General features: G+C 36.9%; 1 protein-coding gene and 2 long non-coding RNA genes across 5 annotated transcripts in view; 2 read left to right on the top strand and 1 right to left on the bottom strand.

Annotated features, from left to right (window-relative positions):
• Positions 1–20,212, bottom strand: part of LOC139943798 (uncharacterized) — a 79,746-nt gene that overhangs the window by 49,752 nt on the left and 9,782 nt on the right. Inside the window, exons 2-3 of one of the 2 annotated variants that reach the window (XM_071940615.1) lie at positions 18,144–18,225; positions 11,397–11,478 (exon numbers count right to left, since the gene is read on the bottom strand). The gene's annotated coding sequence lies outside the window, so the exon portion shown is untranslated. The remainder of the gene's footprint in view (positions 1–11,396; positions 11,479–18,143; positions 18,226–20,212) is intronic. The other variant, XM_071940614.1, reaches the window with a different exon arrangement.
• Positions 4,659–11,403, top strand: LOC139943802 (uncharacterized). The gene is made up of 5 exons (XR_011786892.1): positions 4,659–4,771; positions 6,605–6,687; positions 7,663–7,752; positions 8,626–8,745; positions 9,831–11,403. It is a non-coding gene; the product is annotated as an uncharacterized lncRNA (long non-coding RNA).
• Positions 13,154–17,342, top strand: LOC139943801 (uncharacterized). 2 transcript variants are annotated; one of them, XR_011786891.1, is made up of 4 exons: positions 13,154–13,300; positions 13,567–13,659; positions 13,804–13,869; positions 15,154–17,342. It is a non-coding gene; the product is annotated as an uncharacterized lncRNA (long non-coding RNA). The 2 variants fall into 2 exon arrangements; XR_011786890.1 differs by having other exon boundaries at positions 13,167–13,300; positions 13,579–13,659.

Consider the following 20,212-nt stretch of genomic DNA (forward strand, 5'->3'; position numbering starts at 1 on the left):
ACACAACTTCGTGTGACAAAGGTGTTTTTTTCTTTCATAGTTATCTCGCAACTCCGACGACCGATCGCGCTCAAATTTTCATAGGTTTGTTATTTTATGCATATGTTGAGATACACCAAGTGAGAAGACTGGTCTTTGACAATTACCAATAGTGTCCACTGGCTTTAGTGTCCTTTTATATTGTCTCTTCTTAAATTGTGGCATCAGGAGATTAACTCGATAGTAATTTAGTTTACTTTTTTTAAATCCATCAGGGGTGCTACTTTTTTGTTCTCTCTCCTAATTGTATGTACCTGTGCATTTGTATTTCTTTACCGTTCTTATTGTCTGTATTTGTGTTTTTACCTGTGAAAGTAATAAATGAAAGTGAAACGAAAATAATGCATATATGGATAATAAAGGAGTACTCTCAGATTAATAATTGGTAAAAACTAGCTTTCTATTTTTCAATTTGTTGTCAGCTCAAGTTGTAGTCTTAGTTGTGTGAATTTTAACAAAACTTCTCAAGAAATAACATTCAGTCATCAACATGTGTTTTCATTGAATGTTTTCAATTAAAAAAAAATTAAGTCTAGAAATATCTAACTTTGAAATAAGAAGAAAAATATTGAACTTCACAGCTGAACATCTTGCTCTTTTCAATGACAAAAGAAACATTGCATGTCTCTCCTGTCAAATTGTTTTAAATACTTTGTCACTATAAAGCCACTAAACTAAGCGTGCGTAGTCCAGCGGTTCAGTGCATCGGACTCAAGTTGGGGTTTCTGAGTCATCAGGGTGTGGGTTCGAATCCCAGTCATGACACTTGAGCAAGACACTTAACTATTACCGCATCTCATCACCCAGGGGTAAATAGGTACCAGTGAGATAGTTTAGAGATGGTTCTTGTTGTTGATTTAGCTTATCAACGGCTCTCCTTTCCAGTTTTCCAGTTAGATTGATATGGATCTGAATTGCTTAAAAAGTGTGTGTTTCTATCTGCTCCAGGCACATGGAGGCTAGATTTTTCATCCCTAAAAATGCAAAGGCTCAGAGCTAATGGGGGCTTCGCCCGTGGACCTCACCAGGAGCCATACTGCTGGCCCCTGGACCCAGGTTTTTTTAAGCCCCCCCCCCCCCCTAATTCAAAAATGAAATTCCAGCCCTGATTTAGTCCATTGGTGACGGGACCCTGGGGCTATCCAAACCTCAACGAAGAAACCCATTCACTAAAAACCACAAAGCAAAACAATCACACATAGAACTATTTTCCTGCTTTATGACATGCATGGGTCGTTTTAATAGACCACTGCTGACCGGTAATAGGAAACAGTTTTGACAATGAAATGGGATTTCCCCTAGCCTTCTTAAAATATGGAAATTTCCATCAGGAAAAGAATACTAACTTGGGTCCCCTGTTCACATTCTTAAAATCTTACAAAGGCATGGGTGGTTTAAACAAACCACAGAGCTGAATGGCAATCAAAATAGTTTCGACAATGAAATGGGATTTCCCCTTTTTAATAGATGGAAATATCCATCGGGGTAAAGAATATTTATTTGGGTCCCCTGTTCACACTCTTAAAATCTTACAAAGGCATGGTTGGTTTGAATAAACCACAGAGCTGACTGGCAGTTGGAAACAGTTTTCACAATAAAATGGGATTTCCCCTATTTAATGGAAATTTCCATTGGGTAAAGAATATTTATTTGGGTCCCCTGTTCACACTCTTAAAATCTTACAAAAAGGCATGGTTGGAATAAACCACAGAGCTGACTGGCAGCTGGAAATAGTTTTCACAATGAAATGGGATTTCCCTATTTAATGGAAATTTCCATCGGGGTAAAGAATATTAATTTGGGTCCCCTGTTCACACTCTTAAAATCTTACAAAGGAATGGATGATTTAAAGGCACTGGACACTATTGGCAATTACTCAAAATAATTGTTACATAAAAACTTACTTTGTAACAAGCAATGGCGAGCTATTGATAGTAACATTGTGAGAAACAGCTCCCTCTGAAGTAACGTAGTTTTTGAGAAAGAAGTAATTTCTCACTAAAATATTTTAACTGATTTCGAGACCTCAGCTGAGGTCTCAAAATCAAGCATCTGAAAGCACACGACTCGACACGGGTGTTTTTCTTCCATTATTCTCTCGCAACTTCGACGACCAATTGAGTTTTCACAGGTTTGTTGTTTCATGCATATGTTGAGATACACAAAGTGAGAAGACTGGTCTTTGACAGTTACCAAAGGTGTCCATTTGCCTTTAAACAAACCACAGGTGACTGGCAATTGGAAATAGTTTTGACAATGAAATGAGATTTCCCCTTTTTAATAGATGGAAATTTCCATCAGGATAAAGAATATTAATTTGGGTCCCCTGTTCACTTTCTTGAAATCTTACAAAGGCATGGGTGGTTTAAACAAACCACAGAGCTTACTGGCAGTTGAAAACAGTTTTTTTAATAGATAGAAATTTCCATTGGGATAAAGAAGTTTAATTTGTGATTTTTCCTGTTCACATTCTTAAGATCTTACAAAAGTAGGCCTCTATAATTTTCATAGAAAACTAGAAATAAAGTTCCAACGGTTCTTTTCAGAACCACCCCAACTCATTTTGAGCTCTGTACGTGTGTTGCATCTTACACCGTGTTAAGATAATGATAGTAGAAAGCTTACCTTAAAATATTACTAGCTGAGATGCTGTAGTTTTTGAGTAATTAGTAAAACAAGTCACGAAAAAAAAATTTGTCTCTAAAGACGACAATTATTTTAACATGTTAAAGTATTTTCGTGTTTTTACTCAATTCTCACAAACTACAGCACCTCAGCTAGTAATATTTTAAGGTAAGCTTTCTACTATCATTATCTTCAAACAGTGTTAGTTTATCTGTGGACATAATAAATATTGTTTTCACCAATGCCAACACTTAAAAACTAATTGTTTTTAAATCGTGAAAAAAAAAAACCACACCGTTAAAAGGATTTGGTAGAATTCCACAAGACAACAAGTAGCCTAGCTGATTTTTGTTTTACTGGACCAGAATCGACTTTACAAAATCAGAATCTAAATGACACAGAACTTTCTACAAAGTTTAAACAACTTGTTTTATTTGAACAAACACTACAGTAAGATTTATCTTACATGTAGTCTCAGAGGTGAGTTTACTTTAATACTCGACAGAATTGAAAGATAATTTACCAGATTGTTCAAGAGTCAACAGTTGAACATCAAATACTCGCTAAATGCAAAGGAGTGAAAAAGCACTCTTTGAAGAGCCATATTAGAGACAACTCTTTTTCAAGTGTTCTTCCACTCTTTGTGATTGAAGTTTGCATCTTTTTGAGTGATTTTCCACTCTGTCCTGGAGTGAAACCCCTCTAAAACAGTGAAATAACCACCACTCTTTTTAAAGAGCCATTTGAGGGACAATTTTAAATGTGAAGAGTGGTGTTTTTCACTCTTTTACATTTAGAGAGTACACAGACTCACAGAAAGGTAATATTGTTCAATTGAAAAAACACACAACCATCGGACTTGTCTGGTCCTGAGTTTACTGGCCCAAAGCTAATATCACTGGCCTCAGGACAACAGCCTAGTGTAAAGACTGTCGACCTAAACCAACTGCTACCATGTAAGATTTTTCTTACATGTAGTCTCACTATAGGTGAGTGTACTTTAATACTCAACAGAATTGAAAGATAATTCACCAGACTCAAAGTCAACATTTGAACATCAAATACTCTCTAAATGCAAAAGAGTGAAAAACACTCTTTGAAGAGCCATATGAGGGACAACTCTTTTTCAAGTGGTTTTCAACTCTTTGTGATTGAAGTTTGCATCTTTTTGAGTGACTTTTCACTCTGTTTTAGAGTTAAACCCCTCTAAAACAGTGAAATAACCACCACTCTTTTTAAAGATTCATTTGAGGGACAACTGGAAATGAGCATTTAGAGAGTATACAGAAAGGTAATATCGTTCAATTGAAAAACACACAACCACCGAACTTGTCTGGTCCTGAGTTTACTGGCCCAAAGCTAATATCAATGGCCTCGGGACAACGGTCCATTGTAAAGACTGTCGACCTAAACCAACTGTTACCGTGTAAGATTTATCTTACATGTAGTATCATAGGTGAGTGTACTTTATTACTTGACAGAACTGAAAAATAATTTACCAGACTCAAAGACAACACTTAAACATCAAATACACAGAAAGGTAATATTGTTCAATTGAAAAACACACAACCACCGAACTTGTCTGGTCATGAGTTTACTGGCCCAAAGCTAATATCACTGGCCTCAAGACAACAGCCCAGAGTAAAGACTGTCGACCTAAACCAACAGCTACCGGGGAATGATTCCACCTACTCCTGGGGCTGACTGAAACAAGGTTAACCCTTCACAGTCGTGTGAATACTTGCAATACTTGTTTGTACGGTAACTATAGTAACATGAGAGGTCAATACAAAAACAAATTTCTATCCTTCATTAACCATAACTAATCGTTGATGGAATCTTGTGTTCAGTGTTACAAATGAAGACAGTTATGATTCAAATCAATATTTACCTACAATTCTTTCACACACACACACAAACAAAACAGTGAGACCCCCCTTTAATGTTATTTAGGCACGCATGCGTACAATAGAATACATAGGTCATTGTCACAGAAATTGGGGAATTCCAAACACAAATTCCACACCAATAACACATTCGTAGCTGCTCGCCAAGCTCAAATTTATAAAATTAATGAGATTTAAACTGTTTTTGTTCAGCTGACCAGGTAAGAGAGGGGTTCTGATTTATTCATATCAGAAGTTTCATTGGGGGATTGAGGATAAGGTGGTTGTTTCCAGATCAATTTGGATGTTATTGGAACTGTTTGTTTTTATGTAATCAAAGTGAGATTGTTACGTTAGGGGTTTGTGTATGTAACATTGTGCTTTGAGGTGAATCCACTGTTCCCATTCACACGTACAGCTAGGGTTCTCCCTTAAACGCCAGTTAAAACACCTGAGGACCAGTCAAAACTAACTCTAAGTGGTCAGGCTGGCTTTGTTGGTGCAATAAGCTGACGAACTGGTGAAATGAAAACCTTACTGGGCACAATTTCATGGCTCTGCTTACCGCAAAATTCTGCGCGTACGATCACGATTCCCCACTCACGTGCAAGCGCCAAATTTCTACCCTAGCCTTGTAATTGTTGAACTCCCAGTAAAGTGGAGCGTAAAAGCGAAACTTCGCCACTAACCCTGGAAATACGCTTGCCATAAGCACATAATTTCCTACTTTGTTTCACTACTTTGTCATCTCTAATTTCAGGGGGGGGGGAGTGGCTGTTTCCCTACTTTGTCATCTCTAATTGGGGGGAAGGGGATTGCTATTTCCCTATTTCGTCTCCTCTAACATGTGGGATTATGGCTGGTTTTCTACTTTGCCATTTTTTTATTGGGGGGGGGGGGCGATAATCAGATGCCATATAAAAGGGCCCAATTTCATAGAGCTGCTAAGCACAAAAATTTGCTACGCATGAAGTTTCTTCCTTGATAAAAACAGGATTACCAATCAAATTTCCATGTGATTTTCAGGATTTATAAGCAAGCAACAGCTGAATACCATTAACAAGCGATATGCAACAAATGGAGTTTGGTTGCTAAACCTGTATTTACCAAGGAATAAATTTCATGCCAAGCAAATTTTTGTGATTAGCAGCTCTATGAAATTGGGCCCTGATCACACACGCAAAATAATGATACAACCTGGGAACCTGGGAATGATACAACCCTGGGAAGCGCCAGCCAGGGAATCATCTAAAAGGGATCCAACTTTTTAATTCAAATATCAACAAAAACTGTTGGGTGTAACCAGTTAATGTGCAAAATTGTGTTTTAACAGACAATTGAGTGTGAAAGTTTGATCAATTTACTGCCATTCATTAGTCATCATAGGGAGGTTAAATTCTGCATGGGAATGGGAAAACATCTCTTTGGGGTGATTCTAGCCACAAAAAAAGTAACAGTAGTGTCCCATTAGTTTTTTTCAGGAGCCATTGTATTGCTTACAACCTCTTGTTACTGGAATAAAGTACTTGGTGGGCCTGGAAGAAGAGCCTTTGCCGACACTTAAGGTCACACTGCAGCAATAACGAAAACAATAATGATCATGATACAAAGAGAACGCATTCTATTGGTTGAATTGCTCCACGCAGAATACACTCATGCTCACTCAACCAATCAAGGGGGTGCATTGTTAATGTTCTCGTTTTTGGAATTCATTCTCATTATCGAGGCCTGTGTGACCGGCCCTTTATGCAATTCTAGGGCAAACGACAAAGTGTCTTTTCCTTTAATAATTGCAAATTAGAAGGAGCTTTAGATGGTAAAATCCCAATGCGCCATATTTTTGACCCCCCGAGGGTGCTCTGAAACATATTTGTTTTCAGGTATATTCATTCATACCCAAGACTGCGTATACCCGAGAAGTGACAAAACATGCTCATGGGGTCAAAAATATGGCGTATTAAAGGTGAAATCTCAATTGAGCATATCAGATTGAAACTTGTCTTGATTTCCTTTTTGATAATAACCATTCTTATACTTTGTCTTTACATTCACAGAAATGGATTCTAATATAAATACCCAAAATGGTAACAATAATGCCATAAAAAGATACATTCTTGATGAAGAAATCCCCGATAAGGTATGTATAAAAACGGCAAGAGGTTGCAATTTTTCAACTTGCCACAGTAAAATGTAAAAATTTGAATATTTACCTTTGTAGACTGGTAGGCTAAATACTCAAAAAATAATGACCATAAAACTTACTTGGTGAGAAGCACTGTGCGTTGACAAAATAAATTATTTTGAGAAACTAAAGTAATATGGTTTGGATAATTGTTCACCCCAAAACACTTGAATTTGAGTAACGATCCCCAAGTTAATCTTTTCTCAGATTTCTGAGTGTTGGAGGTCATAGGCAGAGGTATGGTACAAATTTTGTCACCGCGCTATGTGGAAGGATTTGATCTACTAGTCAAAGTCAAACTACGGTACCAGTTCTTTGATGTTTTCTCAGCAAGTAGAAAATGCAAAGCAGCTCAAACTTTCACATGTGACTATTTGTTTTATTGTTTGTTTCCTAATCATTTTTCTTTTTAAATCAGCATACATTGACAAAACTAACCTATGGCCGTACATTCTACAGTCTATTTTGTATCGATAGCCTTATTTCTGATATCCACCTGTATTTCAAATTTCTAACACTTCTGAACATATAACCTGTGCTACTTTGCTAGCTTTCAAAATGAGACCAATTGTATAGATTTGGCTTTAGTAGTGTCCAAAAAGCCATGAATCAAAACAAGGTTAGATCACAAACCCTCCTTTTGGCTGGTGAGCTTAAAATGAAAATTGTAGTCAAAGATAGCATTATTAAGATCTAACATAACAAAATGTTGAATTTATACAACTTATCTGATTATTAGGCTGTGTCTGACTTGCGGCTATGGATACTGCTCTGGCTGGATCAGCCATAATCATCCTGCATTGAAGCATAGGCTGTTCTTAGCAACAGCCGCAGCAATAGCCGTAGCCCACAGCCTTATTATTATTATTGTATATTATACTGCCGTCTTTATAGTTTTAACCACCATGTACATTGTCTTTAAATTTACAGAAAGTAACTTCTTTTAAATCTTTGAATAACAATACTGCTGCCATACAGCGCTTCCTCCAAGAGGATATAATATGTTCTACCATCGGAAATGTACGTATAAATGTGACTTTCCATATGAGATTTATTTAAGATACAACAAAAAATAACCTTAATCAGATTAAGTAGGATTTGAAACTTTTCTCGTGACCCAGATGGCCGATCAATCTCAAACTTCTCCAGGTTAGTCAGTTTATGTATGGTGGATTACATAAAGTGCCAGCAACTGTTTTGTTAGCAAAAACAAATTCTGTAATGTTACTTTTATTAAAGTAGGTGCCCAAATGTGCTTTGAAACACCTGTACATTATTTCAGAACCCTCCCCAGCATAAGGTTCATGGGTAGGAGCTAAAATGAACAAATTCAAATTTGCTTAACTGTGTATACTATGTACAATGAGTTATAACGATTTGGGTAGGGTGGGGGTAGGTTGAAAAAAAACAACCCAGCTATGTATTTTACGATTCTTATCATGGTGGGGTGTCGTGGCCGAGCAACTGAGATCACCAAACTCAAGCTCTGATTTTTCTGTTCAGAAGAGTGTGGGTTTGAGTCCTGGTCGTGACACTTGTGTCCCTGAGCAAGACCATTTCTTCTCTCCACCCAGGAGTAAATGGGTACACGTGAGGACAGAGATGGTTCTTGTGATTGCTTTAGCCGAGTAACGCATATTTGTTGGACAGGCTGTATACTCCCTAGGGAGCTGAGATGGTTTAGGAATAAATTATCTGGCCCAGTGACTAGGGGTGGACTTCACAAAGAGTTAGGACTAGTCCTAGGAGATGTTAAAAAAATAAGGCTAGTCCTAAGTATAGGACTAGTCTTAACTCTTTGTGAAATCCACCCCAGGGGAGAGCGCCTTGAGTTGCCCTTCGGGTGTATAAAGGGTGAGATAAATACCGATTACTATTTTAATATTATTACAGAACGGCAATCTGTTGTTGACCACACGAGATCCACCATGGGAATATAGCTCGCCACTAGTCTGTGACCCACCAAAGAAAGATAACAAAAACAAAATCATAAAAGACTTTGCATAATGCACGGTAAGTGAGCCATAAAAAGAAACCTTTTTATTCTTTTTCTCAAGTGGAATATGTAAATTTTTAATAAAAACATACACACACTGTATGAGTGAAACAATTGAGCAAAGGTGAGGTCGCACGGCCACATCCATGGAAGGTTTAAACAGCCGCTTAAGTCACTACTTTTTCATTCCCTTTCATATGTAAATGCCCTTTTTGTTTAAAATTATAATACACTGTCTTCTTCTAAAGTTCACATTCTGCTCGTTCGAACCACTCTCTCTCTCAACATGTTATTATGTTTTCCCTGTATCACTTTGTGAAAGCAAACCACCCGGTCTTTTTAAACACAAACTGAAATCTTCTTTAATCCACCAGCCATTCCAGTAAACTCTTTGTAAACTACTTTTTTTGGGTTACTGGACCCCCCTCCCCCTCGATTTAATGATAAGGATTTTTTGTGTTGGACAAAGAATGGTTCTGCGACGGTGAAAACGACAAATCAAGTAATCTTTGTGGACGGTCGCTCCTCAATTTCTACATCAGTACCTGGGATGATTCTGCGTTGTGCTTAAAACCGATAGTTGGTGGTTCAACCTACTGAAAAATATTCACACGTTTGATCTACAACCATAATTTTGATGTACTGCCGACTTCGCACATGCGCAGTCAGCATACCGAACTGGCCCTGGTCATGTGATCAACTCATAGTTTGTCGTCCTGAAAAATTAAAATTGGCTGTCCGCGGAACGGATACTTGATACAACGGACAGTCATGTTGTAAATTTTCCACGTTGCAGAACCAATCATCGTCCAAAACGGAAACTCCATTATATATCATCTTACTACTGCCGCTAGACACCCATGTACATGTATTGTAAAGACACACTGTTATTCTTACTTGGTGTCATTTGGTTTATTCCTGTATTATAAAGTTGTTGTTCTGTTTCGTTTTGTAGGCTGTTCCTTGACAAGCCCTGCTTTTGCAACATGCCTCCACATTTATTATAGAGTGTACTTTTAGTTTCTTCTTAATGACGATATGTGGAAAATTAACGTTGCTTTGAATTGAATGAAAGCTTTTTTTCCTTCCAATTTCTCTTCAGCATGGAACAGAAAAGTCAAGAAAGCAGAACATTTGGAGCAGAACGGGAGACATTGGATGAGAACTTGAGAAGACTCCAATACTTCATGTTACCTGCACACTCCCATCTCAACAGTCTTAATTATTATGTGGGCCATTCAGTGAAATAGACGGTGCAAGCCTCGCACGCATTCAAACGCTCAAACCTTTGCGGTGTAACATTACCACATGACAATATACTGGAAACTCAATGTTTGATTGCATGCGTGTTTACAAAAAACACAGATTTGTGGTGAAACAAATGATCCATGTACTGAAGATCTGGTACATGACAGATGTAGAGAAGTTTTCACTTTTTGGCCAACATTGTTTAAATACACAAAGGCTGTGTTCGAATTGGCAGCTATAGCAGCTACAACCATTGCTAAGGATGTTCTATACTTCAATGCATGATGATGTGGTGATCCAGCCGCAGCTATAGCCCTATAGCCACCAATTCAATCACACATGGCCTAATAATAGCCTGGGCCCAATTTCATAGAGCTGCTTAGCAAAAAATGTCTTTCTTGATAAAAAAAAAAGGATTACCAACCATATTTCAATTTGTTGCATATCGTTGTTACTGGTACTCTGCTGTTGTTTGCTAAATCCTGAAATCATGTGAAAATTTGGTTGGCAATCTTTTTTTATCAAAGAAAAAATTTATAGTATGCAAATTTTTGTGCTTAGCAGCTCTATGATCCCGACAGCCCTGGTGATCCCGACAAAGATCTGCTCAGAAAATCGAGCACCGAGCTTCTTAGATGTAGTTAGAATGCGATATATTTAGTGATTTAATACTTTTTAACACCAGTTTAATCCCGCTGTACGTAAAGCGTAGCTTATGCATGCATGTAAAACGTGTAAATTAGAACAAAACTGTTAGTCATAGATCTGTATCTGTTCCAAGTATTTTAAACTCGTTAAGAAGGTAGTGGTTATAATATTTCACAATGTACTTCTTGCATTTAGTTAGAATGCCATATTAGAAATTTCATCGTTTAAATTCAAGCCAAACTCTGCTGTACATAAAGCGCAGTAATGCTTGTATGTAGAACTTCAATAATTAAAATTAAGTCAAACATGTAGATTTGTATTTGTTAATTGTTTTACTGTAGATTGTTAGAAAGGTAGTGGTTATCGTAAATCACAAAGTACAAATTAATCGAGACCCTTTCTCTACTGGGATCTATTTTGCTTTGATGCTTCAAAATCGACTGATAATAGGAATTCAATCCCAGCCAGCGCCTGCAATAGAACAAATTTCAAATGATCCCCAATCCTTCAAAACTGTCAAAATTCTCCTGTTGATTTGAAGGGCTGTGTAAGGATATGGCCAGAGGTCAATTTCACAAAGATAGTCCTAACTTAGGACTAGTCCTAAGAGATATTAAAAACTTAAGGCTAGTCCTAAATTAGGACTAGTAACTTGTCCTAACTTGAGATAAGACTAGTCTCAACTCTTTGTGAAATCCACCCGTGAGTTTATTACAAGATCAGAATTTACACAGATAACAAAATATTGTTACGGTAACATTATTTGACTTACCTTGTGTCCGAGGGAAGCTCTGCTGGTTAATTTCTACACGTAGCTTTCATTTCTTGCTTAACGAAAGACGAGTGCAGAGTACCTGGGAAGGTCAATGAAATTCACATTAAGATCCAGGAGCAATTTGACCAGTGTTGTAGCAACGGTGTACGGTGCTGGGCGGGCCTGCCCAGAATGTTTGCCCAGCACTCTGAGCAAAATACATTGTGCCACCCAGCACAGATTTAAAAATACTGTCAACTGTGCATTGATCTAGAGACACAGCAAATGATATGGAGTATCAAATGTCACAGAGAAAGAATACACCCAAAGGGCCTTTCAACTTCTTGCATTGCACCATAACAAGAAAAGCTTGGAAACCTGGCCCCGCGCCATAATTGAACATGAATAATTTTAATGATTCGCTTGCCCTTGGTGGACTTTGAAAAAAAAAAATTGACTTATTGCTCACCGCTAAAATTGGTGTAGCTACATGATACAACCCTGGCAATGACTCATGACGTCCTAAAAGCTATCAGCATTTAAATCCTCTCACATGTGACTCAAGTCTCAAGTGCAGGCATCCAATCATGAATTATATATATTTGTAAAAGTTAGCAAGTATTAAAGGGTCAGTATACATTTGGTAATGACGTGGTGAAGTAGAACAGCTTTGGATAGTATAAAGTATTTTGAGAAACTATTCGCTTCGAAGTACTGCAGTTATGAGAAAATGTATCCCTTTTTATCTCCCCCCCCCCCCCCCCCCGAATCAACTTTCTGATTCTTGCATACACGAATGTTCCAGATCACCAAGTGACAATAGCCATATGGCTACAGCTCCAATCATGTGGCACAACACTTTAACTTTCAATTTATCTTATTCAAATCTTTTTTTTTTTTTTTTGGCTTGTTATTTGCCCATAATAGAGGGGTTTCTAGTTCTGGTGCAGAAGCAGAGTGTAAGCTTAAAACACAACTGATGCTAGCAAAAAAATAAAACCAAAAAACATATAAACTCCGACATATTTGTATCATTTTCATGTTTTCGCCTTGTAAATTTTAGCTATCCAAATTTTTATTCCCTTAATTTTTGTTTATATTATATTATATGTATGTTTATATATAAAAACTGTTGTTTCTTTTGACCTGCCCACCCACAATTTTAAACAATGACTATTCTCAAAGGCCCTTTAAGGCTACTTAACCTTTGTGACCAAAGTACATTGTGAGCAACCCACAATTCGTCTGAGAAATGTTAAACATCTCAAAACAAGCTATAATAGTGAACCAACATACCTGTAGGGTCAACAGTTGACCTTGTAATCTATTTTTCTTTTAAAATAGATCAAGATTAAATTATGACAAAAGTAGGGGACAGTTCCCCAAAGAGAACCCTAGAAGTAAATTTCGTTTGTCCAAATTTTAAAAATTAACCAAGAATCTTATACGGGACAGTCCCCCAAAAATCCCCTACCCCCCAAAAAAGTAAGTTTTGTTTATCAAAATTTAACAATAAACAAGCATCTTCTTCTACTTTATTTTGTTATCTTTTTTGTTCTTCTTTTTTTTAGGGGGGGGGGAGAAAGTGTTAACACCATAAAAGTAAATGTTGACATTAATATCTAATTGTAGTTCTAGATCAAAGTTACGATCAAAATACAATTCATCAATTATGTTCCATCAGATGACAAGTATAAAGCATCATCTTCTTCATTTAAAATGTATTTATTTTTTGAGAAACTATATTTTTTTGTTGACCAGACTTTTTAAACTTTGGTATCCAGGGTGACAAAAAAACATTAAACCCGCCCTGATTTTCGTTTTGCATCCAGTTGCCAACGTTAATGCAGTTTTGTTCGCAACACTCAAATTTATTCTGCGCAAAGTGACAAACATACAAGTTCCGACTAGCAAAAGCAAAGGTGAGTTATATGAGTTATTGATCTAACCTGTCCTTCTTTGTAATAAATCTGAATCTTGAAACACAAGAGGTAACTTTGGTTTCTAACCATTGTGTTTTTATATGCAAGAAGTTGGATGTCCCTCAGTCAACTTCAACATTGAATGTGCTGCCAGGTTCTTTCGGTCAAAAAGTATTTGAAACCTAGGACATCCAGAATGACCTGTCAACAAATGCCCCCTCAAACAGAACCAGACAGCATTAAATTCTGAGTTATCAATGTGATAGTTTTGTCCACAGGCTCAAACTTCGTCTGCGACGACGCACTGTATGCACAAGTTGTGACCAGTAAAGACAAAAAGAGTTTTTTTTAAATAAAAGGTAAAACATTTTATGCTCAGTTGTTTAAATTGTAAATATTAGTCAATGAATTACTATAAAGATATCTTTGTTTACTGTTCAGGTGCAAAATTCAAGTCAAAAAGTAGACTTCCTACTCAGTCATTTTAATTAATTTTACCACAGGTGTGAGACAATACAACATCAATGGCATCAAGGAACCAAGTCTATCCTACAGAGGACCAATACATCGTGAGTAACAATGAAAAAAAAACAGGGCTTGAATTTTACTCTTGACCACTAGCCTGAGGACAGATGTTTCAGTGTGAGGAAATGTCCACCGGTCATGTTTTATTTTTTTCAATTCAACATCTTTTTCCATGTTCCAATCGGACTTTTTCGTTGTTAAAGTTTCCTGACCTTTCTGTAGAATGATAAAAATAAGTTAAGGGGACGCAAAATGGCCGACCGTGTTCGTTCACAACGTAAAAGTAAAAACGTGCAAATTGGACGTTTGTGTGGATCATTATATTCTAATTTTAAATGATCTTTCTAACCAATGCATTTCATAAAAAACAGTTTCTTAATGCATTTCAAAGACAAACTCGACCGATCCAAGGCATTGTGTTCTTTATTAAGGATTTTTTCACCAAGAAATTGAAGCCCTGAAATGATCAAAGTGGAGGGGGAGCGGATCTGCCGCAAATTTCTTTGATTACAAATTTGTCTCTGTTTTTAATTTTCTTTTAAAGCAGTGGACACCTTTGGTAACTGTATTAAAGACTAGTCTTCTCACTTAGTTATCTCAACATATGCACAAAATAACAAAACCTGCGAAAATTTGAACTCAATTGGTTGTCAAAGTAGCAAGATAATAATGGAAGAACAAACACCCTTGTCACACAAAATTGTGTGCTTTCAGATGCTTAATTTCAAAATCAAATTCAAATATTTAAGTGGAAAAATACATCTTTTTCGAAACTACTTTTCTTCAGAGGGAGCCATTTCTCACAATGTTATCAACAGCTCTCCATTGCTTGTTACCAAGTAAGGATTAAAGGAACACGTTGCCTTGGATTGGTCGAGTTGGCCTTTGAAAAGCGTTTGTAACTGTTTGTTATAAAATGCATATGATTAGAGAGATATTTTAAAAGTAGAATATAATGATCCACACAAGTATCACTCGAAATTGCGTGGTTTTTCTTTGACCTCGGCCATTTATCCCATAAATGGCCGATCGTGTTAGTCGCAAAGTAAAAGGAAAAACACGCAATTTCGGGGCAAAATTGTGTGGATCATTGTATTCTACTTTTAAAATATCTTTCCAACCATATGCATTTTATAACAAACGGTTACAAACGCTTTTTATAGACCAACTCGTCCGATCCAAGGCAACGTGTTCCTTTAACAATTATTTTGAGTAATTACCAAAAGTGTCCACTGCCTTAAAACAGTTTTGAATTTAACATTTTTCCAGCCTCATTTGACACAACTTCTTTTTATGACCATCCAAATTCCCTTTCTTGTCTTATCCAGGACGACAACGAAATGACCGACAAGTGTACCAAAGAGGAAGTCTGCGGTTGCTTGGTGCTGCTTTGTAAATGTTGTTGTATGATTTCGAAAATAACCGATTGTATCAACATGTTCTCTTGCTGCAGCGAAGAATGAGAATATAACTGGAAACCGTTAGTCACCACTCTTTTATTCCCGTTCAAAAACTTTTTTTGATTTTTTGTTTTTGTAAAAAGCGTAATTTTGGAAAACTCATAAAAAAAAGAATTTTTTAAATTTCTGTGGCTCATAATACTAGTTAATTGTACATTGAGAACTGGTATGTATTAATTGCGTTACGCACAAAATAGCACCTGAGTACGGTTGCACATCACACATTTAAACACTCCTTACTGTGTTTATTTTGCACGTTTAAAAAACATGATCAACCTTTTAGCCTTGGGCCAGTTTCAAAAAATCAAGACCATACAAGCCCACTGTAATATAATACTTCATTGTATAGTATCTTTGTAAAAAATGTTGACAGTACATGTAGGCCTTTTCACAGTACCTCCATTTCGAACCGTGTTGAAACCTACCAGGGTCCTCTCCGGTTCAGCCTGGCTTCTTTTCAACACGGATCAGAGATAAGGGGTGTCGTGGCCGAGTGGATAAGAGCACCGAACTCAAGCTCTGGTGATTCTGTTCAGCAGAGTGTGGGTTTGAATCCTGGTTGTGACACTTGTGTCCTTGAGCAAGAAACTTAACTATAATTGCGTCTCTCCACCCAGGGGTAAATGGGTACCTGTGAGGGCAGAGAAGGTTCATGTGACTGATTAGCTTATAGCACTACATATTTGTCAGCACAGGCTGTATACTCCCCAGAGAGCTGAGATGGTTTAAGGAATGATTTAAGGCCCAGTGACCAGGGGTAATAATGTGGAAGACCTTTGAGACATGGTGTATAAAGCGCTATATAAAAACGACTATTGTTGTTATTATTATTATTAAGCAACATTCACACTGGTCTTTACGTGAACAGGCTAATGCGTGAACCGTTTAACGAAAAATGCAATTTCGATTCGGATTGAGATTTTCAACCCTGGTCCCTGCCAGGGTTGATTTCAATCTGGCTAAAGCATGCTACCCGGATCGGAGGTGGATTAAAATTTTTACAGTGTAAACTGGTTCCGACCCTGAGATTTTGGACAGTGTGAAAAGGCCTAATGAATCTGATTCAGTTGTTTTGCGTATCGAGGTAGCGTGAGAACATGAACAATGAGATAGCAGACAGATTTGCTCTTAGCGCTTGTTAAACTCATTTTGACTCAGCAGCCGATTTCACAAAAGTACTTGCGCCTTATGATATCCCAAAATAAATGTTGGTCCAGTAAAAATGGCGAGGTACAAGACACGAACATGCAAGTGGGATTTAGAAAATAACACTCTCAAATAATACATGCACCAAATAATCTGGACCCAATTTCATAGAACTGCTTTATAAGCACACACACAAAATGCTAAAGCATAACAAAGTCATGCTTATCAGAATCAGGTTACCAGCCATGCTACCATTTCACACATACAATTAACTGTATCCTGTTCATTTCTGCTTAGCAGACAATTGTTTCGAATTTTTATTTTTGCTTACTTTAACAAGAAGCAGTATGAAATTGGGCCCTGAACTGGACATTTCCTTTGACACCTGCAGGGACCAATATAGCTTCTTTAAAGGCAGTGGACACTATTGGTAATTACTCAAACTAGCATAAAACCTTACTTGGTAACGTGTAATGGGGAGAGGCTGGTAGTATAAAACATTGTGAGAAACGTCTCCCTCTGAAGAAACGCAGTTTTTGAGAAAGAAGTAATTTTCAGAATTATATTATGAGGTCTCGAAATCAAGCATCTGAAAGCACACAACTTCGTGTGACAAGGGTGTTTTTTCTTTCATTATTATCTCGCAACTTCGACGACCAATTGACCTGAAAGATATTTTCACAGGTTTATTTTATGTATATGTTGAGATACACCAAGTGAGAAGACTGGTCTTTGACAATTACTAATAGTGTCCAGTGTCTTTAAGCACAGTCTTATGTGCTTTTTATGTAGTAAATGTATTTTTTATAGATTTGTGTGGCTTGTAGTGTTTTGTGTACTGTTTTATGGTAAAAAAAATCTGTTATTTTTGTAAATTTCCAATCGTGGATAATAAAGTGAATTAAGTTGAAGTACCGGTAGCTAAGCACACTTTCAAGAATTTAAACTTGAAAGATTGTGCCGCAGTTTAAAATTATTTCAAACGGTCGGTTAACTTGATGGAAAATGGTACCAAGAGTAGGAGAGGTAATGCATGTATCTAGGATCTCTTATGCTTCAATATCAAACGATATGGGTTCAATCCAAACCTCCATCCAAGACAAATTTCCTACCTGTATCTAGGAACTCTTCTGAATCAAATGGTCAACCGATAGGCCCCCTATGGGTTCAATCCAAACCTCCATCTATGACAAATTTCAAACCTTCCCCAATCCCTCAAAACTGTCTAAATCCTCCCGATGACTTTGAAGGACTGTGTAAGGATATGACCACAGGTCGTTTTCACAAAGATAGTTCGAACTTAAAACTACCTAAAAATAATAATAATAATAAAAGATATTTATATTGCGCTTTTCAAAAACATGATCAAAGCGCATAAGAAAAGGATAAATCAAAACTAGCAGGAAACAAATCATTAATCTACTATTTAGGAAAGAGATAAGTTATAATTTTGTTCTTAAAAGTACAACACAAGAAGATTTATGGACACTAATTGGGAGATTGTTCCAAAGTTCAGCAGCAGAGTGTGAGAAGGCGTGTATCTAAAGGAGATATTAAAAACTTAGCAAGTGCTAAGGACGAGTAACTCGTCCTAACTTGAGATAAGATTAGTCTTAACTGTTTGTGAAATCCACTCTTGAGTTATTAGAAGATTTTATTGCAGAATTTACACAGATAACAAAATATTGTTACGTTAACATTATTTGACTAACCTTGAGTCTGAGGCAAGCTCCAGTGGTTTACTTCTACTTGTAGCATTCATTTCTTGCTCAACGAAAGATGAGTGCAGAGTACCTGGGAAGGTCAATGAAATTCACATTAAGATCTATGTGCAAAGACCAGTGTTGTAACCACAGTGGGCGGTGCTGGGCGAGCCAGGAGTCAAAATTTTTGCCCAGCACTCTGAGCAAAATACATTGTGCCACCCAGCACAGATTTTAAAATACTGTCCACTGTGCATTGATCTAAAGACACAGCTAATGATATGGAGTATCAAATGTCACAGAGAAAGAATACAGTAAAAAGGTGATTCTACTTTTTGCATGGCACCATAACACGAACAGTTTGGAAACCTGGCCCCACTTCAGCAATAATGGCGCCATAAACATGAATAATCAGCTTGGCCTTGATGGACTTCGACAGAAAAAAAGACTAATTGCCCACCACTAGAATTGTTCTACCCTGGCAATGACTCATGGCGTCCTAAAAGCCACCAGCATTTAAATCTTCTCACATGTGACTCAGGTGCAGTCATTCAATCATGAATTATATAATCAGTCATGTGAACTTTGTGAAAGTATATTTAGCAAGTATTAAACCTGGTCAGTAATGACGCTGAACATTAACATCAATAAAAACTTAGGTGGTAAAAAGTAAGACAGCTTTTGATAGTATAATGCATTTTGAGAAACTATTTCACTTTGAAGTATGGCAGTTATGGGAAAATGTATCACTTTTTATCCCCCCCCCAAAAAAAAAAAAAAAACACTCCAAAACAACATAATATTCACTCTGGATTCTCGGCGATATCTCATAAACACGACCACCTTTTGAAATGATTTCTGTTTGTGTATAGTCTTTATTTATGTACGATTGAAACATTCAAAGGGTTTCAAAAAACAAACATCCACAGACCATTTAACTGGTTTGTTTGTGACAAGAAGAGTCTAGTAGTAACAGTAAATCACAAGACACTACCTGGAGTTTCATCTTTGAGAGGGCAAGGACATTGCAAAGGGCACCAAATTAAAAGTCTCTGACCAAGGCCAAGACCAGGGCAACCAAGGCCATGGCTGCTGTGGCCTGTTGCCCTAGGCCTATAATTCCAGGCCTAAAGTATTCAGAATAGTTGAAAGTACAATGTGACTTTGTTTTGACCACCCCGACCAACCGCCCCAAATTTCAATGTATTTATATTGAATGGCATTATAACGTAGTCCATACACTGAAGAACAAACTTTCGCTCAAATTAACCGATTTTTCTTTTTAGAGCCAAGGTCTCCAACATCAGTTGTTTTCAAGGGATTTGTCGGGCTTTAGTCAGGAATGATGACAATCTTGCTAGCTTAGCAAGCTGGGTTTTTGTCTTAATTTTGTTTTTAAAATGTATCTATTATATGTAATGAGTAGGGTAGATGACCTGAGCTTTCGATCCAAACTGGACCTTCTTCAGAGGCATACACAAGTATCGTAGGAGGTCCTGTTTTCAAGGTGTCCCTAAAATCGTGGCAAATCTTTTACCTCTCTGTGCGCGATGTAAACAGTCCCTAGATACAATTTTTGTGGTTTTACTTGCCAAGCAAAGAGTCTCCTCTCAAAAACCAAAAATTAGAAACACATAAGGCTCCACTGGTTATTTGCACTTGTAAATGCAAAATGTTTGGTTATTTAGGCATTTCTACAAGGTACAAAAATATGTCATAATGTTGAGGCCATAAACAAAATTTGGCCACCGAAAAAAATTTCATCAAACACTATTTAAATTCAAAGTTCACAATGATTAAATCATGTGACTGAACATTATGCTGAGCATTCTGGAAAAAAAAAAATACAGAGGCTTAAAGAAGCCATGTGCCTTATATTATTTTCTAATATTTTTGGAGAATTTTTGTTTTAACCCTCATATCAATATTGTTATTAACATTAAAATTTAAACATTGGCTTTATTTATACGCTTTATTATAAATGTTAAGGGAACGGGAAAAAAAACTAAATAAAAATCAGATTTGAAAGCCAATAATTATTCACACTTTTTTTTTTGCAAATAACCATGGTTATTTTT

Source organism: Asterias amurensis, chromosome 11 (assembly GCF_032118995.1).
Source record: "Asterias amurensis chromosome 11, ASM3211899v1".
In the NCBI taxonomy this organism is placed as follows: Eukaryota; Metazoa; Echinodermata; class Asteroidea; order Forcipulatida; family Asteriidae; genus Asterias; species Asterias amurensis.